This window comes from Hypanus sabinus, chromosome 1, assembly GCF_030144855.1.
Source record: "Hypanus sabinus isolate sHypSab1 chromosome 1, sHypSab1.hap1, whole genome shotgun sequence".
NCBI lineage: Eukaryota > Metazoa > Chordata > Chondrichthyes > Myliobatiformes > Dasyatidae > Hypanus > Hypanus sabinus.
This window is the reverse complement of record NC_082706.1, coordinates 141,621,201-141,647,669: the sequence shown is the minus strand read 5'-3', so window position 1 is coordinate 141,647,669 and position 26,469 is coordinate 141,621,201. Positions and strand designations below refer to the sequence as shown.

General features: G+C 42.0%; 1 protein-coding gene across 4 annotated transcripts in view; it reads right to left on the bottom strand.

Moving 5' to 3' along the window:
* Window positions 1-26,469, bottom strand: part of kctd1 (potassium channel tetramerization domain containing 1) — a 146,842-nt gene that overhangs the window by 26,444 nt on the left and 93,929 nt on the right. The gene's annotated exons all lie outside the window — the stretch shown is intronic.

Here is a 26,469-nt window from a genome sequence, read left to right as displayed (position 1 = left end):
GCTTACTAAGTTTTTATTGAAGAAAATATTGATTCACTATGTCAAATTCAAAAGAAGTGAAGGATGTGAAGCGCAAAAGAACTGCAACTTTGTTTAAAGTTGAATGGCTTAACAAAATAGTAGAAACTACCACACCGAAAGCTCATGAGGTCATGAACGTTCAGCTACGAGAAATATTTATGTATGATTCGGAAACTGGAGTTAACTGTTTGTATTGTCGTGATGCGCAAGATGCTGGAGAATTTGCTAGTGGAAAGAAGTGGGATGATATTTGGAAACTTGACTTTTTGAAGCGTCATTTGGCAAGTAAATCGCATTTGGGCGGTGTGCGAAAGCTCAGGCAACAGAACCCGTCATTACCCATTACAGGAGTGTTACGCATGTTATGGTTGAGTGCAGATGAGCAAGAGTGAAAACGATCAAACCCAGAGGAGATCAAACTCTAAAATGTCTAAAATATCATGATTTTCTAGCTGAAAATACTGTAATAGTTAGACAGTTTAATGATTTCAAATTTTCTGTGCAAGAAAATATTAAATCCAAACTGATTTCAAACTTTGCTCAAATGGTGGCATTTGTACTTCAAAATGAACAGCTTTGCAACCTTGCACAGTTGATGGACGTTGTGGGAACATTTCTTGTGTCTAGTGTGGACTGTGAGCGAGGTTTTAGCCTAATGAATCAACTCAAACACAAACTGAGAAACCGTTTAGGTGAATGTAATTTGGATATGTTCATGAGAATCAAAAGCTATCAACTGGATGGAAGTTCTATTACTCTAGATAGAGTTTACAAAGAATGGGTAAATGCCAAAGACAGGAGAGAGAAAAAATAACTGAGTGACTTAAATATGTATGTTATTTTGTTGTTATTCTGTGCAGTTTTATGTCAAATATTTTGTAAAGTTACATAAACTGTGCCATGAGTGCATTCAGTGTCCACGTACTTTTGACACAAGAAAAAACTTTGCATAACATAAGATTTTTGCGCACACTGACGACTGAAAATTAGAGGGAACATTGCAGGTAATGCTTTTTCTGGGTAATAATTAAAGGAATTTTATTGGCCCATGACATTGGGAAGTATTCCCCTGTCTTCAAAATGGTGTCCATGGATTTTTTAAAAATATTGATCTAAAAGAGCTTTTCTTTGCTCAGCACTCCCTCTGTACTGCATCAGCAACACATCACTTCTAGAGTGAAATTGTCTGAATGCATAATCAAATCTACTCAGCTGGACCGCTGTAATTTGCATGGTTTGGGATTTCCTCAAAGAATGTGGAGCTTGTTTCCACAGGAAGAGGCTAAAGGGGAAGCTGGATAACCACACTTGGGAGTGTGTAAAGGAGAAGGCATTAGATATTCAGAGCAGAGTGGCTAGAGATTTATGTGAAGCAGAAACAGCAATAAAGGGCATTAGGGCCTCACGGTCTATTTCTTTACAGTTTATTATGCAACACTTTTATACATTATTACACTGCATTTCATAGCTGCAGATTAATACATAATAAAATGGAATAAATTTTATCCCCCCCACCCCTTGGAACAATGTACTGTTCATTAACATGTACACAGTCAGTTTAAGACAATGTTCATAAACTGATAGATAACAGAAAACTTTCACTTAGTATCTTTAACTACGGAGTGAAGTTGCATACTAAGACACAAGAGACTGCAGATGCTGGAGTCCGGAATAAAAAGCAATATGCTTGAGGAACCCAGCGGGTCGAGCAGTATCTGTAGATCTGTGGGATCAGCTCACATCAACAATTCCTTTCCTCCCACAGATGCTGCTCCACCCACTGTATTCCTCAGCAGGGTGCTGATGTTATAAAGAAGAAACCACTGTGAAGTGTCTCAAATATGGAATCAAATGCAATACTCAAACACATTTACAGATGTTCATCAAAATGGATAGGTTTAAAGGAATGATTTACAAAGGGGAAACAGAAGTGGGAAGGACGGGGATGTGTATTTCGGAGCTTTTGATTTGGGAAGTAATGATAATGGCAGCATAGGCAAACCAATCTCAACATTTCCAGGGACATGTTCAACCAGTCCCAGTGATGACTCCCACGGCCCAGCACCACACTCCCAAAACATGCACATTATTTCAACCTCATCCAATGGCAAGGATTTCTGGACGGATCAAGGACATTCTCAAGTCTTGTGAAATAAATCATCTCACCAACTGACAGGAACCCTGGTCAACACAAAGTACACTGCAGATGCTGTGGTCAAATAAACACATACAAACAAGCTGGATGAACTCAGCAGGTCGGGCAGCATCTGTTGAAAGGAGCAGTCTCGGCCCGAAACGTTGACTGCTCCTTTCAATGGATGCTGCCCGACCTGCTGAGGATCCCTGGTCCGTGTTTGTTTAAAATGGAGAAACGACGCCTATGGAGGCGCTAATAATCAGATCAGATTTGGATTTAGATTTATTATCACTATGATGTGAAATTTGCTCTTTTGTGGCAGCAGTGTGGTTCAGGCATAAAATTACTATAAATTATGTAAATAAACCAAGAGTGCAAAAGAACAGAATAGTGAGGTAGCATTCATGGACTGTTCATAAATCTGCAGAAGGTGGGGAAGGAGCTGCTTTTGTATCTTTGAATCCGCGTTTCCAGACTCTTGCATCTTCTCCGATAGTAGTAACAGGAAGACAGTATGTCCCATAATAAGAGTCCCTAGCGATGGATGCCGTCTCCTTTACAGACTGTCTCTTAAATGAAAACACATGGAAGCCCAGCAAACTGGGGAGGGGGTTAAGGACAACCTCTTACAATCTATCTCATGAAGCATCTTCTGCCTCATCTCTGGGTTCCACATTGGGCTTACCTCAAAACTGGAGCCAGACACAAACTACTCTTGCGTGGATATTGGGCACATCCATCTCCATCATCAGTAGTATCCACAGGAGGTGTTGCCTCAAGAAAGAAACATCCATCGTCAAAGATCCCACCATTCAGGCCACGCCATCTTCTCGCACCTACCATCAGCCAGGAGGTACAGAAGCCTGAAGCCCTGCACCACCAGCTTGAAGAACAGATACTTCCCTTCAACCATTCAGTTGATGAACCAACTGCCACAACCCTAATCACTACCTCAGAATAACAATACAATGATCACTTTGCACAACAATGGATTTTTGTTCCATGTGCTCTCTCTTGTATAAATCTTTTTCCTTGTAAATGCTATGCATCTGATGCTATATGCCTGTGATGCTTCTGCAAGTTAGATTTTTCATTGGACCTATTTATACATGTATTGTGCATCTGACAATAAATTCAATTGAGTTTAGTCAGTGTAACCTTTTCCCATGTGTATAGGCTATCATACAGCACAGAAAGAAGTAGACCACTTGGCCCAAATGTTCTCTGCTGATCACACAAACCTCCAATCTAATCCCAGTTGCCCGCTTTTGCCCTATACCCCTCAAAGATCCTCCCTTCCATGTACCTATACAAATGCCTCTTAAATGTTGCAATTGTACAAACCTTGATCACTTCCTCTGGCGGCCCATTCCAGGTCTCTGTGTGAAGTTACCTTTCAGATCTCCTTTAAATCTCTCCCTTCTTGTACCTCTGTCCTTTAGTTTTGGACTCCCCAACCCAGGAAAAATAATATGACTCACTAATTTATCTATACCCTCGTGATTTCAAACTTCAGAGAGCTCACTCCTCATTCTATTGCATTCTAGGGAATGAAGATCAGGCATGGCTAATCTCTCCAGCTTCTCAGGCCCTCTAGTCAGGACAGCATCCATTTCAATCTCTTCTGCACCCTCTCTACTTTGACAATGTCTTTCCCAAAATAGAGGGACCAAAACTATACACAACACTCGAAGTGCAACCATACCATTGACTTATATCAAATCAAATATAATTATCATTCAGATCATACATGGATATAGTCAAATGAAACAGCGTTCCTCTGGGGCCCAGGTGCATAACATACATTCAAAACAGTGACAGAGGGGGGAAAACACACACACACACACACACACACACATCGTTATGCAAAAAAACACAAGTATAGTCCTTGTTGATGAGCGTTGATGGTACAACTCGCAGCGGTCCAGTCTGTCCTTCTGCCTGTCAAACACTAAAGGGCAACACTGATGGGAGAGGCCAGCTCCCAACCAAGCATAGACCCCATGCTATACCGCCTCCAGCGTTGTCTCACCTGGACTGCCACAGCAGACAAGCCTGCTTGAGGCCTTGTCCTCACTAAAACCGAGGCCACTTTGCTGCCTCATTGCCTCGTCTCGCCACCAAACAAGGGAAACTGGCCTGTGGCTTCTCACATTCTCAATGTCCGACAGGGTCTTGTGATCACAAGAGAAATGTCCAAGACAATGTAAGTGAACACATCATCCCTATTCCTAAACTTAATGTTCTTACTAAATCTATCCACCTGTACTTTCGGCTAAGATACTATTTTGTAGAAGTTATTTGTTAGAGTCAGGGTGTTATGCAGCACTGAAACAGGCCTATCAGTCCCACTGATCCACACCAACCAACTAGAACCATTTGCCCACAGCTTTCTAAACGTTTCCAATCCATGTACCTGTTCAACTGTCTTTTAGAAGTTGCTTTATACTTGCCTCAACCACATCCTCTGGTAGCTCATTCTACAAAGGTACCACCCGATGTGTTAAAAAGTTGCACCTGAAGTTCCTATTAAATCTTTCTTATCTCAGAACTATTTCCGGTTGTATGATGCAAATCTGAGACTAAAACCCATCCAGTCAGATATCCAGCCTGAATCTTGAAATGCAAAGGTGTGAAGACCCTTAAATGGGGGAAAGTCATCCTTTTATTCAACTGCTAAAGACTGTGACTGGTGGTTATAATCATGCAGGAGGCTGTAATATAGGTCAGAGGAACTATTTAAAGGTTTGCTTTAATCAGCTTATTTGCTGTACAAATCTGGTGAAGTTTCGTTTATAAATCACAACAGAAGAATACTGACAGGGGAGCCCATTAAGCTCCTTGAACAAGTCCTTTTATTTGCAAGGATCATGGCTGACTTCCCAGATTCCACAACAGTAAATTTGCTTCTTAATAAAAATCTATCTACATCAGTGATAAATAAATCTGAACCTGCATCTGGATGGAGTGGATGTAGAGATGTTTGCATCAGTAGGAGAGTCTAGGATCTAAAGGCACATCCCCAGAATAAAGGAATGCCCATTTAAAACAGATGAATCTCTTCAGATACAGAGTGGGGAATCTGTGGAGACCAAATTATTGGATATCTTTAAGGCAGAGATTGATAGGTTCATATTGGTAAGGGAATTAAGGGTTATGGGGAGAAGGCAAAGAGAATGAGATTGAGAAAAGAAAATCTCACAGAATGGTAGAAAATCTCAATGGACTGAGTAGCCCAATTTCTGTTCCTACATCTAACGGTTATTTATTTCAGCCCTTGCATTGGGAAGAGAATTCCACTGCCCTCTGTATCAGGAAGATCCCTCCTGACATCACCACTAATTTTAAGGGTCTGCTCATTTGTTCTGCCTTGCCTCACATTCCAGAGACATTTGTGCACCCTATGCTCACATATTAACTCTTTCAGTCCTGATGCTGCCTTGGGAAAATACTTAATTGTGCATTAATCATTACCAAGTATAAAAAACTTACAGCTTGCTGGTTGCCAGACTTCCTGTTGCTTTATTAATATTAAATTCACGCCTTTTTCAAAAAAAAGCCTGATCAAAACCTTGAAATATTTCCCTAGGAGATATTTTTCATATTAGAAAGAGGTCTCATTCAATATTCACTATTTTACTGCAGGCAAGTGTGGGAGATTATTTCTCCTGAAGCCCTTGGCTGATATAAATTTCACTGTGCAACTTCTGCCTCACATCCACCTTGAAGTTTCAAAACTGAAGGAAAAAAAACTAGAAAGAAATGAAACAAGGTCACAGCTTAACAACTAAACTGGGCACTAACTTGCATAGCCAGTGAAACTTGCCAGTGCATTAGGGTTTTGAAGTAACATTTAGCACGGTTTACAGAATGAGTTTGCAAGTTAAAGCAGAACAGATTGCAATATTGCACAAGGACTTATTAACCAAAATTAATAAAGGTTAGGACCTATACCATGAATTTTAGGGTCCTGGGGAGAGGGGAACCTAGGAGGGTAAGCATGTAGTTCACTTAAAGTGGATAGTGGGTGGAGGTGGTGTTTGACTCATTGACCTTCATCATTCTAGGCATGGAGTCCAGGAGTTGGGAAGTTGCATTGCAGTTATTTTAAACATTGTTGAGTCCACCCTTGGCGTATCATGTACAACCTGTTATAGAAAATATGTTATTAAGCTAGAAGGAGCACAGGAAAGATTTACCTGCCTATGTACTTGGAGAGTTACAAAGAGAGTTTGTGCAAACTAAGACTTTATTCCTGGAATGTAGGAGATCTGTGTGACCTAATAGAGAGTGCGAAAGAACATAATCTTTCTCTGGGGCGGGGGGGGGGGGGGTTTGCTAAAAATAAGAGCGTATAGGTTTAAGGTCAGAGGCAAGAGTTTTAAAAGCGACATTAGGGACAGCTTCTTCACGCAGGGGTTGATGTATATTTGGAATGAGCTGTCAAAAATACTGGTTGAGGGAACACATTAGTAACACTTAAAGCTATCTTGTCTAAGTACATGGATAGGAGAGCTTTAGAGGGCTATGGACCAAACATAGGCAGATGCAAGTACCTCACTGAGCAGAACAGTTGGAAACAGGACCTTCAACCCAACTGGTCCATGCTATGCTGTACAACTCTTACTAAAGTGGAGTAAGAGATTACAACACATAGGCAGGACACATCGACATGTGAAATGGTGATAGAGTCAAAGAAAAATACAGCACAGTAATAGGCCCTTCAACCCATCTGGTCTATGCTGAACTAGTTAAACAGCCAGTCCCATTGACATGCATAGGGAACATAGCCCTCCATACTACTACCATCTATGTACCTATCCAAACTTCTCTTAGATGTTGAAATCAAGCCTGCACGCACCACTTACACTGGCAGCTCATTCCAGCGTACACTTGCACAACCTTCTGAGTGAAGAAGTTTCCCCTTCTATTTCCCTTAAATGTTTCACTTTTCACCACTATCCCATGACCTCCAGTTGTAGTCCCACCCACCCTCAGTGGAAAAATCCTGCTTGCATTTACCCTTTCTATACCCCTCATAATTTTGTATACCTCTAACAAATCTCCTCTCAATCACCTGTGTCCCAAGGAATAAAGTCCTAACCTATTCAATCTTTCCATATAACTTGTGTCCTCCAGACCCGAGAACATCCTTATAAATTTTCTCTGTACTCTTTCAACCTTATTTACATATCTGCTGTAGGTGGGTGACCAAAACTGCACACAATAACATCCCATCTCCTGTACTCAATATGAAAGCCAATATGCCAAAAGCTTTCTTTATGATCCTATCAACCTGTGACATCACTTTCAATGAATTATAGACCTGTCTTCCCAGATCCACTGCACTCCTTACTGCCCTACAGTTCACTGTGTTAGATCTAACCTGGTTGGTCCTGCTGAAATGCAAAACCTCATACTTGTCTGGATTAAACTCCATCTGCATTCTTCCAGCTGGTCCAGATACCACTGCAAGCCATGATTGTCTTCCTTGTTATCCACTACACCCCAAATGTTGGTGTCATCCACAAATATGTTAACTACAACAAGGTTTGGGGAAGGAATGTGAATTGGATCAACATCCCCTGAATGATGGATTGGTGCTACAGAAACACTGCAAGACATTTGTTCCACCTTGCTGGTGTGTCTGTTGAGTACAAGATGCAGTTGCACCCACCCAACCCCACTCCCAGCTCTGCTACAATCCAATACTCTGGCAAAATTCCCTCTTCAAGCTATTCTCTACTAACAGCTCTTGAATAACCTAATTCCAACATTCCTTCAGGTATTGCAACTTAGACCTTTGCTAATTGTAAAATTATATTTTGTTATCTTTCTTCCTGTACTTGCTAATGGAATCATTTGTAAGTTACAAGCAATGCCCCCTAACCATCTCTGTTCTAAGAACAGCAGCAGACCACCAACCAGCCCTCCCCTCCCACCACCACCTCTTCTCTACAATGGAGGATACTGCCAGATAACTGAAATCTCTGATAACATCTGAATAAATCACCCTTCAAAGACACTAATGGTTCCTTCTCAAATTTCTCACTTGTATCTGATATAAGTTTATAAAATTATGAGAGGCATAGATAGTGTAGATAGAATCTTCTTCCCGAGATAGAAATGCCAAGTACTCAACAACACACATTTAAGTCAAGATGAGGAAAGTTTAGATGTGTGGGGCAAGCTTCTTTGGTAGGTGCCTGGCACAGGCTGTCAGGAGTGGTAATCAAAACAGATACAACACTCTCAGATATACATGCAAATATTCATGGAATGGAGGATATGGATCAAGTCCAGCAGAACAGGTTTAGTTTAATTGGGCATCATGTTTGGCATAGACATCATTGGCTGAAGGACCTGTTCTTGTGCTGTACTGTTTAATGTTCTCACAACTGGATACAATACTCTAGCTTTGGTTCAGCCTGTCATTTAAATATTTTGCATAATCTGAACATTTGCACATTAATTAGACAGCCCTACATATATCATTAGCAGTCTTATCCTGCACAATGTTTGCAAATTTCTTCACAGATGCTTCCCTTTTTAAATAAAAATTATTTGTTTTCTGTGTTCATGTGATATTCACATCTACGACAGTGATGACATAAATTATCTTTCCCTAATAGCTTCAAGCCAAGAGTTGCACAAGTTTTCAGTGAGACCACACTTGGAGTACTGTGTAAAAATTTTAGGTTTTGTACTTATATATGTGTACACACACACACACACACGCATATAGGATATATAATGTATATTATATATATTATTTATCATTAAGCTAGAAAGAGTATAACAAAAGTTTACATGAACAAACACAAAAGATTCTGTAGATGCTGAAAATCTTGAGCAACACACACAAAATATTGGAGGAACTCGGCAATCAAGCAACATCTATGGAGGGGATTAAACAGTTTACATTTCAGGCGAAGACCCTTCATCAGGACTGGAAAGGGAGAACCCAGACTAAGAAGGTAGGGGAGAAGGAAAAGTACAAGTTGGCAAGTGATAGACGAGGCTTGGTGGTTGGGAGAGCAGGAGTGATAGGTGGAAGATGTAAAGGACTGAAGAAGGAGGAATCTGATAGTGAGGACAGTAGCCCATTGAAGAAAGGGAAGGAGGAGCACCAAGAGGAAGGTGATGGGCAGGTGAGGAGAAGAGACAAGGTGATAGGAGAACCAGAAAAGGGAATTAAAAAAGAAAGAAGAGTAAGGGGAAGTAATTGTCAGAAGTTTGAGAGATCACTGCTTTCAAGAATGTTGCCAGTACACATTTAGTGTGAAGATGGGCCATCTAGGGACTTATTTCTTGGAGCATAGGAGATTGAGGGGTTATCGTATAGAGATATATGAAATCATGAGGGAATTAGAATATATTTATTATTGTCACATATACAGACGTACAGTGGAAAGCTTGCATACTGTTCATATACAGAGGTGCAACAAGGTAAACAATAACAATGCAGAACAGTGCAAAAGCTGCAGTGCAGGTAAGAATAAGGTGCAAGATCATAACTAGTTAAGTTGTGAGTTCAACACACTATTTTATTGTACTAGGGAGCCATTTAATAGTTTCATTACAGCAGGGTAGAAGCTGTCCTTGAGCCTGGTGGTACATGCTTTCAGGCTTTTGTATCTTCTGCCCAATGGACGAGGGAAGAAGGGTGCAGTCTTTAATTATGCTGGCTGCCTTACTGAGGCAGTGAAAAGTATAGACAGATAATTGTCTGAATATCTACAAATGTTTGTATATTAGAAGTGTAGACAGATATGTAGATAGGGTGAATGCAGTCTTTTTTCCAGGGAAAAGAAACCAAGAACTGGAGGACACAGGTTTAAGGTGAGAGGAGTTTGAGGAGATTTGATATGTTACCTAATACACGTGAAAATTTCTACAGATGTAATGTGGAGAACATGCTGACTGGCTACATCACCACCTGGTGGGGGGGAGCAACTGCTCAGGATCGATGTAAGCTGCACAGAATTGCAAAATTAGTCAGCTCCATTTTGGGATACTGTAGTCTCCACAGTATCCAAGACACCTTCAAGGAGCAATGTCTCAGAAAGCCAACATCCTCTATTAAGTATCCCCATCAAACAGGGAATGCTTTACTCTCGATGCTACAATCAGAAAGGAGGTACTGAAGCCTGAAGACTCAGTGATTCAGGAACAGCTTCTTCCCCTCTGCCATCCAGCTTCAAAATGGACATTGAATACTACCTTACTACTTATTTAACTATTTTATATATATATATTTTTACTGTCATTAATTTTTTCTATTTTTTTCATGTATTGCATTGTACTGCTCCACTAAGTTAACAAATTTCATGACACATGCCGGTGATACTAAACCTGACTGATTCTGTATTTCACTTAAATACATAATTTGTTACTCAGTAGCTTGTCTCTTAATTATTTCTCTGAAATAAGGGACCCCACCCCATGCCAGACAGTGATATAACCAGTTAGAATGCTCTCCACAGTAAACTTGTAAATATTTGTGCAAATCTTGTGACATACCGAGTTTCATCAAACTCCTAAAGAAATATCACTGCTGTTATGCCTTCTTTGAAATGGCATCAATATGTTGGGCCCAAGATGGATCTTCAGAGATGTCATTACCCAGGAACTTGAAACTGCCCACCCTTTCTACTGCTGTTCCCTTGATGAGGATTAGTGTATGTGTCCCCAGCTTCCCCTTCCTGAAGTCCACAATCAATTCCTTGGTCTTAATGACATTGAGTATAAGGCTGTTGTTACGACTCCACTCAATGAGCTGATCTACCTAATTGCTGTATGCCTCTTCATCACTATCTAAAATTCTGCCAACAATAGCTGTGTCATCAGTAAATGTATAGATGGCATTTGAGCTGTGCCCAGCCACAAAGTCATACGTGTAGAGAGAGTAGAGCAGAGCACACTTCCCTGAGTTATGCCACTATTGATTATCAGTAAGGAGATGTTTGTTATGATCCGCTTTGACTGTGGTCTCCCAATTCTGAACACATACTGTATTCTGTTAGCGCCCTACACTACAGCCAAATAGAAGCTTCTTATGAGTCAACTTATGTTCTTCCCTCTGCAATGGGAACCAAAGGGTTCATGCCCCACTGGGTGCAGCTAGTAGAACAACTACCTCACAGCACCAGAGATTCAGGTTCAGGTTTGATCCTGATCTCTATGTGAAATTTGCATGTTCTCATTGTGAGTCTGCGGTTTCCCCTGGGTGGACTGATTTCCTCCCATACCCAAGGATAGGAATGTTGGTAGGTTGGCTGCAAATTACCACAGTGTGTGGGTGTGGAGTAGAATTGGGACAGAGTTGATGGGAATGTGGGGAGAATAAAAAGGGATGAGTGTAAATGGGTGATTGATACCAAGGATTCAATAGGTCAGGGGTCAGCAACCTTTACCACTGAAAGAGCCACTTGGACCCGTTTCCCACAGAAAAGAAAACACTGGGAGCCGCAAAACCCGTTTGACATTTAAAATGGAATAACACTGCATACAACGTTTTGTTTTGCCTTTATGCTATGTATAAACAAACTATAATGTGTTGCATTTATGAAATTGATGAGCTCCTGCAGAGAAAACAAAATTACATTTCTGCATGCAACAAAAACATTTTGAACTCCGAAAATAAGACGTTGGGTTGAAGGTTACTTTTAAGTAAAATACTCAACGTCTATTTGAGTCCTTCTTGTATTTATGAAAAACGCTAAACTTAAATTTGCCGCCAGCAGCAAACCAAAAATAACGTCAGCCAGCTGTCAACCTGAAAAATAAAAGGACTATTTCACTGAACAATGAAAACATATGAATATACATAAAATAATAGGCAATTAAAATATTTATCATACTTGGTCAGGTTGACTCACACCTGACAATGCAGTCGTATTCAGTAGGGATGGATCGATGCTTAGGGGAGTGACCGGGAAGGATAATGTACTTTTTTCCTCTCTGAACTCACAGAAGCATTTCCCAAACGATGTTTGCATTGCGATGATTGCAGAATGTAAATACTCCGAATTTATCATGTCGTGACCTTGTTTGAACTCTCTCAAATTGGGGAAGTGAGAAAATGTGCCTTTCTGTAAATCTCTGGCAAGCACTGTCAACTTGCGCTCGAATGCCAAAACATCCTCCAACATGTGCAGGGCAGTACGTCCTTACCCCTGAAGAGCTGTGTTCAGCGTGTTCAGGTGCGCTGTCATGTCTACCATGAAGTGTAGCTTTTCCAGCCACTCTGGCTGTTCCAGCTCAGGAAAGGTGAGCCCTTTGCTGCCCAGGAAAGTTTTCACTTCTTCCAGACACGCGACAAAGCGTTTCAGCACCTCCCCTCTGGACAGCCAGCGATAAAAACACGTTGTAACGGTGTGCTACACGCAGTCAGTAAACTGCAGTCAAAGATAGCTTTATTCGAACTAAACAGCCTTGCTTTTAAGCCTCCCTCAACCCGCCCCCCATGGGCGCGGATGCTGCAAAAGACACGTACTCACAAACCCCCGTAGGCTATCTCCCTTAGCCTGAACGCTGGCTAATTGTGAGCCGGTTTGGATGTTTCAGGAAATGGGTCGCCACAACGTCTTATTTAGATTGTACAAGATCACCATAATCTTCAAATTTAGAATTACATTTCAAAAACTAACAAACCAACATAAAATACATTTTAATTAAATACTGACCAATTATTTCCCAAAGCAACAGGGAGCCGCAGCACAGACGTAAAAGAGCCACACGTGGCTCCGGAGCCGCGGGTTGCCGACCCCCGCAATAGGTAGTGGACGTAGCCCAGTCCATCACAGGTAAAACTCTCCCGCCTCTGAGCACATTTATAAGGAGCACTGTCACATCCATCAAGGACCCCCATGATCCAGGACATGCTCTCTTCGCACTGCTGCCATCAAGGAGGAGGTGCAGGAGCCTCAAGTCTCACACTACAAGTTTCAAGAATAGTTATTACCCTTCAACCATCAGGCACTTGAATCAAAGGGGATAACTTAACTCACCCTAATACTGAACTGAATTCCACAACCCATGGACTCACTTTTAAGGACTCTACAACTTTTATTCTCAATATTTATTGCTTGCTTATTTATTTATTCATTCATTCATTCATTCCTTTCTTTTTGTATTTGCATATTGGTTGTTTGTCCACCTCTTTTGTGTGAGGGTTTTCATTGATTCTATTGTATTTATTTCTTCATAATGTGAATGCCTGCAAGAAAATGAATTTCAGGGTAATACATGGTGACATACGTGTACTTTGATAATACATTTATTTTGAACTTTGAGGAGCATATTTGATACTCTAGAAAATTTACTCAAATTTTCTCTCCACTAAGGGAGAGCTGTACTGACAGGAGAGCCTTGTTCAATATACTATACCAAACTAAACAACATTACTCAGCTATCAAATGAAAAATAAACAACAAAACTAAAGATGTCAGGAGCTGAAATAAAAACTGAAAACACAGCAAGCTCACAGAAAGTCTGGCATCATCAGTGGAAAGATAAATGGTTAATATTTTACATCTGGGGTGAAATTTCTGGACCTGAAATATTTCTTTTTCAATAGACACTGCCTGATCTGCTGAGAATTTCCTGTCCTTATTGTTTTCATTACCATATGAGTAATCCAGAGACTTTAATCATCACCCTGGGCTTGAACTCTCCTGGATGGAAAACCAGCTTGAAGAACAAGGGAGCTCTGGTCTAAGCAGACAACCACCATCAGCAAATATAGATAGTTATTGTCACTTTCTGGGGGAACTGCCAAGTTTTCCACATTACATTACTTCAATAGTAATTCATAATTGCAAACTGCTTGGAATGTACATGCTTGAGAAAAGAACAATATAAATGCAACAAAATAGCCTTATAGTAATTCCATGCCATTATTAAAATAATCTTCTGTTTGATAATGATCTGCTTAAGAGATTCAGAAAAGGATGAAGTCACTGAATAGCTCCTCCAAATTCGGTGGACTTCGAGCTCAGGATCTCATTTATAACATCTGGAGTTGAGAACTTTTCCAGTGCCTTGCTGGTGAAGCAATGCATCAACGTCATGCTGGCAACCCCTAAGTGTTATAAGCAAAACCAGCATAGACTGAAGCAAACTACTCACCACAGCATCTCTGCACAAAGCCCTGTCGATGCTTTAAGCCTACCAACTGACAGGATGTGTACAATCATCAACCCTAATTATCATATTAGGCAGACATCACTATTAAAATGCCAATAAAATCAACCAACGACTGAGCAGAGAGATGCATTGCTAATTGGACCCAGGTTTCCCAGTTCTTGGGAATCACTATTCACATGTTACCCATTTACAACACGACAACCTGAGTTTAAAGCACACTTATTCTGCCTCACACACATCACAACTTAAAAATTCAGCAAGAGATTTCCTGCCTCATGAGCTTACTCAGCCACTTGTTGGGAAAATGCTGGACCCTCAGCCCACCTTTGAAAACACCTCTCATTGTACATTCATCCAGAACATACACTTCTTTCTTTGTTGTAAATATCAGCTCCATCCTGAAGAAGGCCCAGCAGTGGATGTACTTCCTGTGGCTCTTGAGGAAATATGGTCTCCCTCAGGAATTGCTGCTGCAGTTCTATACTGCAGTCATTGAGTCTGTCCTGTGCACCTCCATCACTGTGTGGTTTGCAGCCACCACCAAGCAGGATAGAACCAGACTACAGCGCACAGTGAGGACTGCTGAGCTCATCATTGGAGCCTCCCTGCCCTCTATTGTGGACCTGTACTCTTCCAGGTTGAAGAAGAGGGCGGGGAACATCATAAAGGATTCCTTCCATCCTGCGCACGGACTGTTTGAACTGCTTCCGTCTGGTAGGTGCTTCAGATCCCTCCAGACTAAGACTAATAGGCACTGGAGAAGTTTTTTCCCTACTGCGGTCACTTTGCTGCCGGTTAACTGTCGGCAAACTATTACTTGGATTGCACTACCTGTATGTATAATCTAAATTTTCATTTATATTTATCATTATTATTGTTATGAGCAGAGAGACAACATCTGCCGGAAGTAAATTCCTTGTATGTGCACAGGTACTTGGCGATTAAAGTCTGATTCTGATTCTGAGAAACTGCTTTAGTTCTGGTGGACAAAGTGATCTTAAGCAGAGAGACTGGAAAAATGAGGAAAAACAGGATAAGCAAATAAATAGGTTGATAGTAGGATACAATAGGGGAAAAGATTTAACATTTCTGATCAGTGGACATCTACCAAAATTGTTCCAAGATGATGTCATGAGTATTTGGTGTCCATGGACCTCTGCCTTATGTTACAAACTAACAGGAATCACTGGAGACTTTCTATCTTTCAAAATAGAACATGGAACACAGGATCAGACCCTTCAGCGCATGATATTATGCCAAAGTAATTTGGAATCAAATGCCCAGCTAATCTAATCCCCTCTGTTTACAAAACATCTATACATACCACTCCATGTCCTGTATATTCAAGTGCCTAAGAGCCTCTTGAATGCCTCTATTGTATTTGTCTGAACTACCATCCCAGACAGCACACTTCAGATATATACCACTCTCTGTGTGAAAAATGAAATCCAAACATCACCTTTCAACTTATCCCTTTTCACCTTAAATGCTGGTTTATTTCTATCCTGAAAGAAAAGACTCTACCTACTTACCCTATCTATGCCTCTCATAGCCTTCACGAACTTCTATCAGATCTCCCCTCAGCTTCCATCACTCCACAGTAAGCATCTCAGGTTAGTCCACATGCCCTCTAAACCAAGGAGGATTCTGGGAAACCTCTTCTGCAGCCTCTCCAAAATGATTACTGCAATCAATAGGCTGTAACTTCCCTTTTGGAGTTGAGCATTTGAACCACCTATATGACCTGGCATTTCTGCAGCGCGAACTGACGTCTCGAAGGTGTGGAATGGAATGTGCTCAGGCTGAATCAAAACGGCAGGACGTGCTGAATGAGGCAGTGTATGGCCATTTCTGGTGTGGACGGAGCTGATTCGAAGTGGTGGATCTGACGGTGAGGCAGCAGCCTGGGCCCAAGAGCAAGCAGTGACCCTATATTTGACCAATTTAAGTGCCGGTTCAGGCTGAAAGGTCGGGTATGGGCCGAATCGAAGTGCCGTGGCCCAGGCCAGCAGAGATCGGGTTTGAGAGTGAAGAACAAGCCGAGGTTGGCCCCTGTGATCACCGGGACACATTAAAAAGGTCATGGTGTTGGGGCCAGAGGCAGGGGACAGGGTCAGTGTTCAGTCAGCTGCTCGACAAGATTTACTTGTCTCTTCACTGAATTGAGACTGGGTCCTGCAAGTAACGGGCTCTTGGGTCGGGTGTGATTGGCTTTGTGGTCATGAACTCACTCTCCTGAACTTTACTGCTGAATGTTACTTGCTTACTTTTTGTTTGCATGATTTGTTCTTTTTTTGCACACTGTGTGTTTAATAAGTCTTCTTTTAATGGGTTCTATTGGGTTTCTTTGTTTTGTGGCTGTCTGTGAGGTGACAAATCCCAAAGTTGTATTTAGTATGCATAGTTTAATAATAAATGTACTTTGAATATCCAGAATCAGAATCAGGTTTATTATCACTGGCACGTGATGTGAAATTTGTTAACTTAGCAGCAGCAGTTCAATGCAATACATAATCTAGCAGAGAGAAACAAATACCCTTTCTGTAATTGGGTGACCAGAACTGAAATCAATGAATTCCTACCACCAAAGCTACCTTTACCTCTCCCCCTGCCCCTCGATCTCCCCCTTCATGATCCCCTTATCCATTCGTCCCTCCCCACTAATCTCTCTCCTGACACTTACCCTGCAAGTGGAAGTGCCCATTCACTTCCTCACTCATTTTCATTCAGAGCCCCAAATAGTCCCACCAGGCAAGCAACACTTCATCTGCAAATCTGTTACTGTAGCTGGAGCTCCTGATGTAACCTTTTCTACATTGGCGAGACCCAACATAGATTGGGGAGCGCTTTATCAAGCAAAAAGCAGGATTTCCCAGAAGCCAATCATTTTAATTTCAGTCTCCATTCACATTCCAACATGTCAGTCTATGGCTTTCTCTACTGCCATGACAAGGCCATTCAGGTTGGAGGAGCAACAGATCATATTCCATCAGAGTAGTCTCCAACCAGATGGCATGAACATTGATTTCTCTAACTTTTGGTAATTTCCCCGATCCTCTTCCGTTCCCTACTCTGGCTCCTCTGTTACCTCTTCTCTTTTCCTCATCTGCCACTTATCACATCCCTCTGGTGTCCCCCTTCTTTCCCTTTCCCTGTGGTCCACTCCACTTTCCTATCAGATTCCTTTTTCTCCAGCCTTTTTCTTCTTCTATCACTTTCTACCTTCTTACTTCAATCCCCTCCCTCACTCTCCTGGCTTTATCTATCCTCTCCTTCCCCTCCTCTCACCTGCTTATTCTGGCTTCTTCCCCTTTCTTTCCAGTCCTGATGAAAGGTGTTGGCCTGAAGCCGTTATTCATTTCCATAGATGCCCGATGTTGGGAATCTTCAACCAAAACATACAATGGTAGAACTAGCAAATGCAGCAGAATCTGGTCTGTTCTGATGCAAGATGGCTACACATTTTCATCTACTACTTAAGGAGGATAAACTAGAATTAATATCATCTTCAATGACTTGAATCTGTAGCAGATCCTCTCACTGCAGATGCTGTCTGACCTGCTGAGCTTCCAGCATTCTCTGTTTTTTTAAAATCAGATTTCCAGCATCTGCAGTGCTGTTGTTTTTTTTTAATTACAGCAGTAATTGGATGAAAATCAGTAATTTGTAAGGGGTATGAGTAAGCTGCTGGTCTGCACTCACTGAGCAGTGCTCTCCTGTCCAAGTCAGAAAGAAGTGGATCCCCCACCTGTGGGGGTTGAACACAATCTAGGCTGACACTCCAATGCAATTTGGGCTCCTTATCTCAGAAAGGATGTGCTGGCATTAGAAAAAGTCCAGGAGGTTCATGAGAATGAGCTTGGGAATGAAAGGATTAATGTGTGATAAGCATTTGATGTCTCTGAGCTCCTTAACGTTGTCATAGCTGGGAGGGTAGTAGAGAAAAGCTCCCTCTACCTATTAAATGCTCCCAATGGTGTGCATCTCAAATAGCCTCTGACAACCAAGTCCAGCTTCTGGCCTTCACGTGTGGCTTAGCCGCTAAGTCCGGCAGAACCCTTTCTACTGACGGGCAGAGCAAAAGTGGGTTACGGGTACCTTAAAACCAGTTGCTTCAGGCAGATGGGGCTCATCAACTATGGTTGGCAATTCATCAAGAAGGAGAATTCTGATCTCAAACCTCCGCTGACTTGAGGTTCTACCCACTCATGGGGGAAGGCTATGGAAGTAAACCCGAAGGAAAGTGTGTAAGGAAGGACTACAAGTTCAATGCTGATTGGCAACTCCTGCAATGCCGCTGGTGTCAAATTGCATCAGTGTCTGCCATTCCTTTGGATTTATCCATTGCAAGGAGAGGGGGAGCCTGCTGCACAGGCAACAGCTTTCTCTCCATATCTTACTGCCCCGGCTTGTATATCATATTGACAGCTAAGATGCAACCCCCACTAACAGAGGGCCTCAATGGATGTCTCTGGGCCTGTACTTGGAGTACAGAATGATTGGGGGGGTGGGGGGGTGGAATCTCATTGAATTCAGCCAACCCAACTATCAAAGGGCTTAGATAGGATATTTCTAATAATGGATGAGTCTAGGATCAAGGGGTACAGCCTCAATTTAGAAAGCAGTCCTGAGATGAGGAAGAATTTCTTTAGCAGGAGGGTGGTGAATCTGTGGAATTCACAAGTCGTTAGGTATACTTAAAGAGAAGGATACTAGGTTCTTTATTAGTAAGTGCTGACCTTTCCTATTCATGTAATTTTCCAAATATATTTTCAATGTCATTATTTTACTAGCCTCTACCTCTTCCTCTAGCAACTGATCCACAAATCCAACATTGTGTAAAAAAAACTGTCCCTCATGTCCCTTTTAAATCTTTCTCCTTTTGTTAAACCATGCCCTTTAGCTTTGGATAACCCCACCTTGGGGAATATATTGTACCCATTCACATTTCTTGTGCCTCTTATGATTTTATAGAGTTCTATAAGATCACCCCTCAATCTCCGACATTCTAGGGAAATAAACTCCCATCCTATCCAGTCTCTCCTTATAACTCAAGCCTCCAATCCCAGAAGCATCCTCATAAAGCTATTTTTATACCATCAAGTTTAATGATATTTTCCCTCTAGCAGGATGACCATAACTGTACACAGTACTTCAAATGAGGCCTCGTCAACATCTTGTACAGCTGTAACATGATGTCACAACTTCTAGAGTCAATATCCTGACCAATGACGGCCAGCATGCAGAAAGCCTTTCTGTGCCAGCATTTTCAAGAGATTATCTACCTGCACCCCTAGGTTAGTGGTCGCCAACCCATCGATCACGATCGACTGGTCGATCTTTGAGACTTTCCCAGTAGATCCCAAAAAATGAAAAATACACACACAAATACTGTTGAGAGATTGTTTCTGGGTTGCAGGGTTTTAGTTCCGTTCCTTCTGCCCAGTGCACATGCGTGTAGCTCACCTGCCACACACTACACAGTGTACTTCAGTGGTCCCCAACCACCGGGCTGCGGACCGATACCGGGCTGCGAGGAAACAATATGAGTCAGCTGCACCTTTCTTCATTCCCTTTCACGCCCACTGTTGAACTTGCACACACGCAAAGTCATCAGTCGCCTAAAAGCAGTGATACCCTTGCGCCAGGGATCACTGGTTGGCCTCACGCGGCTGGCGGGAAGTTCCGTTGTTACTGCCTGGAGCGCCAACCGACGGGCACCACCTCTAAACTTGTTTACCACACCGAATGTTTGTGGGGAACCCGGTGCTGAAATATTCGCAAACAACCTAATTGGGGCTCAGGGTTTCGTAAGTAGCAGAGCAGCTACCACGCTGTGATCTACTGAAAGTCATCCCTAGAGCCAAACTTTTGTCCGCCAATAGATTCTACCTTGGGGGGGCGGGGGGGGGGGGGTGGCAGGTGCGCGCCCTGTCACACTCCTCGCTCGGTCGCTCTCTCCAGACTGCGACTGCAACAGCCCCGGCACGGGGACCTCCAGCTCTTACCTTGTCCTTTCACCCCACCCACACCTGGCCAAGGCTTCTGGCAGTGGGTGGGCGGGGGGCTGGAGTTTGGGCCCGGAGGCTGTCTAATGAAGCAATGAAGCACTCGAAACTGCTTTGGTACCTTGAGTCCAAGCACCCTGCACTTAAAGGCAGCGGAAAAAAATGTGAGCAAGCGGGACAGAAGCTAAGTGCTGAGTGTCACGAAAACTAAATTGCAGAATAGACTGGACAGAAGGAACCTGCTTCGAGTATCACTGTATTCTGGTCGCCCCCCCCCCCCCACCCCACCGCGTCGGCCAGTTCACAAGAATATTGTCAATATTAAACCTGCCAGCCGCGTGAGGCCAATATTAAACCTGTTCGCGGTGCAAAAAAAGGGCGGTGATCCCTGGTGTACATACATAATTTCTACTTCTGGGTTGCGGGGTTTTACTTTCGGTCTTTTTTGCCCAGTGCGCATGTGTGTGACTAACCGATTCAGCAGGTCGATCTTGTCTTTCACTAAGACCGAGGTAGGGAATCTTGGGCTTAAAAAGGTTGGTGCACACTACCCTTGGTCTCTCTGTTCTACAATACTCCCCAGGATGCTCCAATTACTGTGCAGGTCCTAGTTTGTTTCACCAAAATGCAACAGCTCACATTTATCTGAATTAAACTCCATTTGCCACTTCTTGGCTCACTGGCAATCCATCAAGATCTTTGAAAGTCAGAATCACTAAAGCCAGTTATATGGTTATTATCACAACGCTGCTTATAGTCAGTCTGCTGTGATCAAATGTGTTCAAACTCAAATTTTCCATTAAAATATTCTACGAGTATTCATGCAAACCTATACCTTTGGCATTGAGATCCTAATTACACTCAGTTAAATCAGTTCGTCTGACTATATCATTAAGTCACTGTGAGATACAGAACAGATAGATGGTGTCCTTGAGCTTGGTGTTACGTGCTTTCAGGCTTTTTTTTAATCTTCTGCCTGATGGGAAAGGGGAGATGACAGAAAGTCCAAGGTGGGTGGTGTCGTTGATTATGCGGGTTGCTTTACTGAGGCAGCAAGGTATATAGTTAAGAGTCCACGGAGGGGAGGCTGGTTCCTGTGATGTCCTGTGTCCACAATTCACTACAGTTTATTGTAGCCATCTGCAGAACAGTTACCATATCAAGCTGCTATGCATCCAGGTGGAATAATTTCTATGGTGCATTGATTAAAAAATGGTAAAAATCTCTTTCCTTAACTTCCTGAGGACATAGAAGTATTGGTGAGCTTCCTTGGCTGCGCCGTTACTGTGACTGGACTAGAACACACTATTGATGATGTTTACACCTAGGAAATTAAAGCTCACAACCTTAGCAGTTACGTTAATTCTATTCTATCAACTCCTCCCACCCAGAGAATCTACCACCCACTTCCACATCAGGAGCAATTTACAGCAGAAAATTAGCCTACCAATCTGTATGTTTTTGGACGTGGGTAGAAACTGGAGCACCCAGAGGAAAGACAAACGCTCAAAGAGGACATGAAACAGTGGTCAGGACTGAACCCATGTGTTTATTACAGTCAGCAGTTGCTGAGACAGAGTAATCTCTGACAACATACCCCAGCAAAAGACACTGCACCATGATTTCTTTAAGAGATCAACAGGATGACAAAGGATGAATCCCAGGAATGTATGGTCCACGTCTGCTCATATCAGGTAGGAGTGAGCAATTTGAAAAATACCATTAGCGTTTCTGAAGGGTGATTTATTCAGATGTTGTCAGAGATTTCAGTATCTGGCAGTATCCTCCATTGTACAGAAATGGTGGTGGGTGGGAGGGAGGGTTGGTCTGCTCCTGTTCTTAGAACAGAGATGGTTAGGGGGCATTGCTTATAACTTATAAATGATTCCATTAGCAAGTACAGGAAGAAAAATAGCAAAGTTTAATTTTACAATAGTTCTGGGAAACATTCAGTACTAGGAAGGGTTAGTCAGTGGTGTTTCAACTCCATGATTAACAGCAGATTTATTGGTGTCTACAAGACTTGCCTTCAGTTTAATTGAAAGGAGTGGGGAAGAGGGAAGGGGCAGTGAAAAAATTGTGGAAAGTGGGTTGTTGTGGTCTAAATTGCAATACCTGAAGGAATGTTGGGAGTAGATTATTCAAGAGCTGTTGGTAGAGAATAGCTTGAAGAGGAAATTTTGCCAGAGTATTGGATTGTAGCAGAGCTGGGAGTGGGGTTGGGTGGGTGCAACTGCATCTTGTACTCAACAGACACACCAGCAAGGTGGAACAAATGTCTTGCAGTGTTTCTGTAGCACCAATCCATCATTCAGGGGATGTTGATCCAATTCACATTCCTTCCCCAAACATTGTTGTAGTTAACATATTTGTGGATGACACCAACATTTGGGATGTAGTGGATAACAAGGAAGACTATCATGGCTTGCAGTGGCATCTGGACCAGCTGGAAAAACGCAGATGGAATTTAAACCAGACAAGTAAGAGGTTTTGCATTTCAGCAGGACCAACCAGGTTAGATCTAACACAGTGAACTGTAGGGCAGCAAGGAGTGCAGTGGATCTGGGAAGACAGGTCTATAATTCATTGAAAGTGATGTCACAGGTTGATAGGATCATAAAGAAAGCTTTTGACATATTGGTTTTCATATTGAGTACAGGAGATGGGATGTTATTGTGTACAGTTTTGGTCACCCACCTACAGCAGATATGTAAATAAGGTTGAAAGAGTACAGAGAAAATTTATAAGGATGTTCTCGGGTCTGGAGGACACAAGTTATATGGAAAGATTGAATAGGTTAGGACTTTATTCTTTGGAACATAGATGATTGAGAGGAGATTTGTTAGAGGTATACAAAATTATGAGGGGTGTAGAATGGTTAAATGCAAACAGGGTTTTTCCACTGAGAGTGGGTGGGACAACAACTAGAGGTCATGGGTCAAGGGTGAGAAGTATAAGGGAAATAGAAGGGGAAACTTCTTCACATCTTTTAGATGTGCAAGTGTATGTTGAAATGAGCTGCCAGTGTAAGTGGTGCATGCGGGCTTGATTTCAACATCTAATAGAAGTTTGGATAGGTACATAGATGGTAGGTGGCATGGAGGGCTATGTTCCCTATGCATGTCAATGGGAATTGGCAGTTTCAATAGTTCAGAACAGACCAGATGGGTCGAAGGGCCTGTAAATGTGCTGTATTTTTCTATGACTTTATATGATGATATCAACAAACCAATTACAATGTGCACTCTGAATCCCTACACAAAGATAGATAGAACTGCAGCAACTCTTCAACTGTATCACCAGGTACATCCTGCCCCACCCATGGTGGAGTCTGCACTTTCCACACTACCAACAGAACCAGGGGTGGGCGCAAGTCATCCACGATCCCCAGGGTCTGCCTAAAAGAAACACAGAAAACCTACAGCACAATACAGGCCCTTCGGTCCACAAAGCTGTGCCAAACATGTCCTTATGTGAGCAATTACCAAGGATTACCCACAGCCCTCTATTTTTCTGAGCTCCATATATCCACACTATCCACAACACCTGCAGCCTAACAAGAACAACAAGAAGAATTTGATTTCACTTGCTGTGATGTGATTCCATGTGTCTGAAGTTCATTAATGCCACTCTTAATGCTAATTATAGTTTCAAGGACAATCGGTTAAATAGTTTACTATTGCCACATTTACCGAGGTACAACAACAACTTTGTTTTGCATGCCATCCACACGGATCATTCCATCACATCAATACACTGAGGTTGCACAAGGCAGAACAACTACAGAATATAGAATATAGTTACAGAAAAAGTGGTGCAGTGCAGGCAGACAATAATGACAAAGCCATAACAAAGTAGAGTGTGAGCTCAAGAGTCCATCTTCTGGTACAAGGGAAGCATTGAATATTTTCATAGCAGCAGATAGAAGCTGCTGGAGGCACATGCTTTCACGTTTAGAAACAGAAGTAAGTTTTTCAAATGTACAGGCACAAGGCAGATCCTAAAATTCAGGAAAATCCTTCATCATTTCCAGGTGATAGATCAAAGGCAGAACCCATAAAGCAATAGGAATCCAGACCTCATTCCCATTGGGAGGGGTCAAGATTGGAATTGCTTTATTATTGTCACGTGTACCAAGACAGAGCAAAAAGCCTGTCTTGCATATTGTTTGTACAGATCAAACCATTACACAGTGCATTGAGGTAAAAGGTGGTAAAACAATAAGTGCTTAATTAGTGCAACAGCTAAAGAAAAAACACAGTGCAGGTGAACAAAAAAGGTGCAAGATCACAGGCAGAGCAGTTGTCATACTAACCCCTTATGCATCCAGATAAGATGCTTTCTATAGTGCAACGATAAAAATTAGTAAGGGTGGACAGGGACATGCCAAATGTCTTTAGCCTCGCGAAGAAGCACAGGCTTTCTTGGCAGCGGTGTCTACCTGATTGAAACCAGGACAGGCTATTGCTGGTGTCACCTGCAGGAACTTGAAACTCTCAGGCCTCTCAACCTCAACACAGTTGAGGCAGACAGGAACAAGTGTGCTGCCCCTCTTCCCGAAGTCAACGACCAACTCTTGTTTTGATCAACAATTGGATCTAAGGGTGGTTAGTTAAACATACAAGGATAGATGGTGATGGAGAGAGACAGAGAGGTGCAGTAAGCTAATGTGTACAGAAATAAAGGAACACTCAATGATCTGTTTGAGTTTTACAGTCTATATTGCCCTGCTCACCTGCTCTTTCCCCAAAGCACTGCATTTTTCTACTCATTGAATAATTATCCAATTCCCGTCTGAAAGTTATTTTGAATCAACTTCTACCACCTTTTCTAGCAGAAAACAGCTTGCTTGATTCCCTGCCTTCCTTGGACACAGACCCCTCCTGCCTCTAAAAAAAGCCATCCCCAACATTCTGCCGAAACCTCAGGGAATCCCAAACACTTAGTGATTGCTGCCTCATTGCCGAGGCAACTGAAAGACAGCTGACCCCTGTGAGAAACCTTGGGGCGTTTTCACCAAGTAATGGCATTAAATAAATTGAGTTGTTAAAACAACTGTGGCTGAACAGGAAATTGAACAAAGTTCTGCAGTAAAATCTTTGCAAAGTAACTTTTAAAACAAAATTCAAAAATTAATTCCAGCTCATAATACTAGGAAATGCTGGGAATTTTCAGCAGGCCAGGCAGCATTTGAGGAGAGAGAAACTAGAGTCCACGTATAAGATATTGGTATTGGTTTATTTTTGTCACATCTAACAAGATACAGTGAAAAGCTTGCTTTGCATACTGATCATACAGATCAAATCATTGTACAGTGCATTGAGGTAAAAAAAATAAACAATGCAGAATAAAATTTGAAAACTACAGAGAAGGTGCAGTACAGGTTAACAATACGGGACAAGATCGGAATGAGGTAGATCGTGCAGTCAAGAGATCATCTTATCATACAAGAGGTCCTTTCAAGAGTTTCGTAACAACATAATAGAAGCTATTGAAGGACCTTTCATCAGTACTGGGAAAAGATTGAGAAAAAACAAGTTTTGCAACACAGAGGACAGTATGAGGTGAGACCAAATCAGAAGGTAGTCAGGTCTATAGGTGGGAGAGGTAAATTAAAATGGGGGAGGTTTACAGAGGGTGGAAATTAGACAAGAAACACAAAATCAGAGAATAAGTGGGAATGGGAATAACTACATGCAGTAATTCAACTTGCTAAAGATACAAAAAGTATTATAGATGCTAGAAATCTGATATTAAAAATAGAAAATGCTGAAAATACTCATTGGGTCAGACAGCATCTAAAGTGCTAGACATTCTTAGAGTTACCATATTTTCTACTTTTGTTCAACTTACTGTTGAGTCTTACAAGTTGTACTGTGCCGAGATGGGAAACGAAGTGCAGAACCTCAGATTTTATGGAGATTTGTTGGAACAAAAGACAGAGAGGTCAGAGGGTAGTGGAATGGAGGATTAAAGTGACAAGAAGCAGGAACAGCAAAGGGTATTTTGACTGACTGAATGAGCTGTTTAGTAAATCTAAACACTGACAGTACAGTTCTGGAGAGGCCATTGAGCCCACATTGATTTGTTAATCCTGATGCCAATTTATACTTAAAGTCACCTTCCTGTTTGTAATCAATATCCCTCTATATT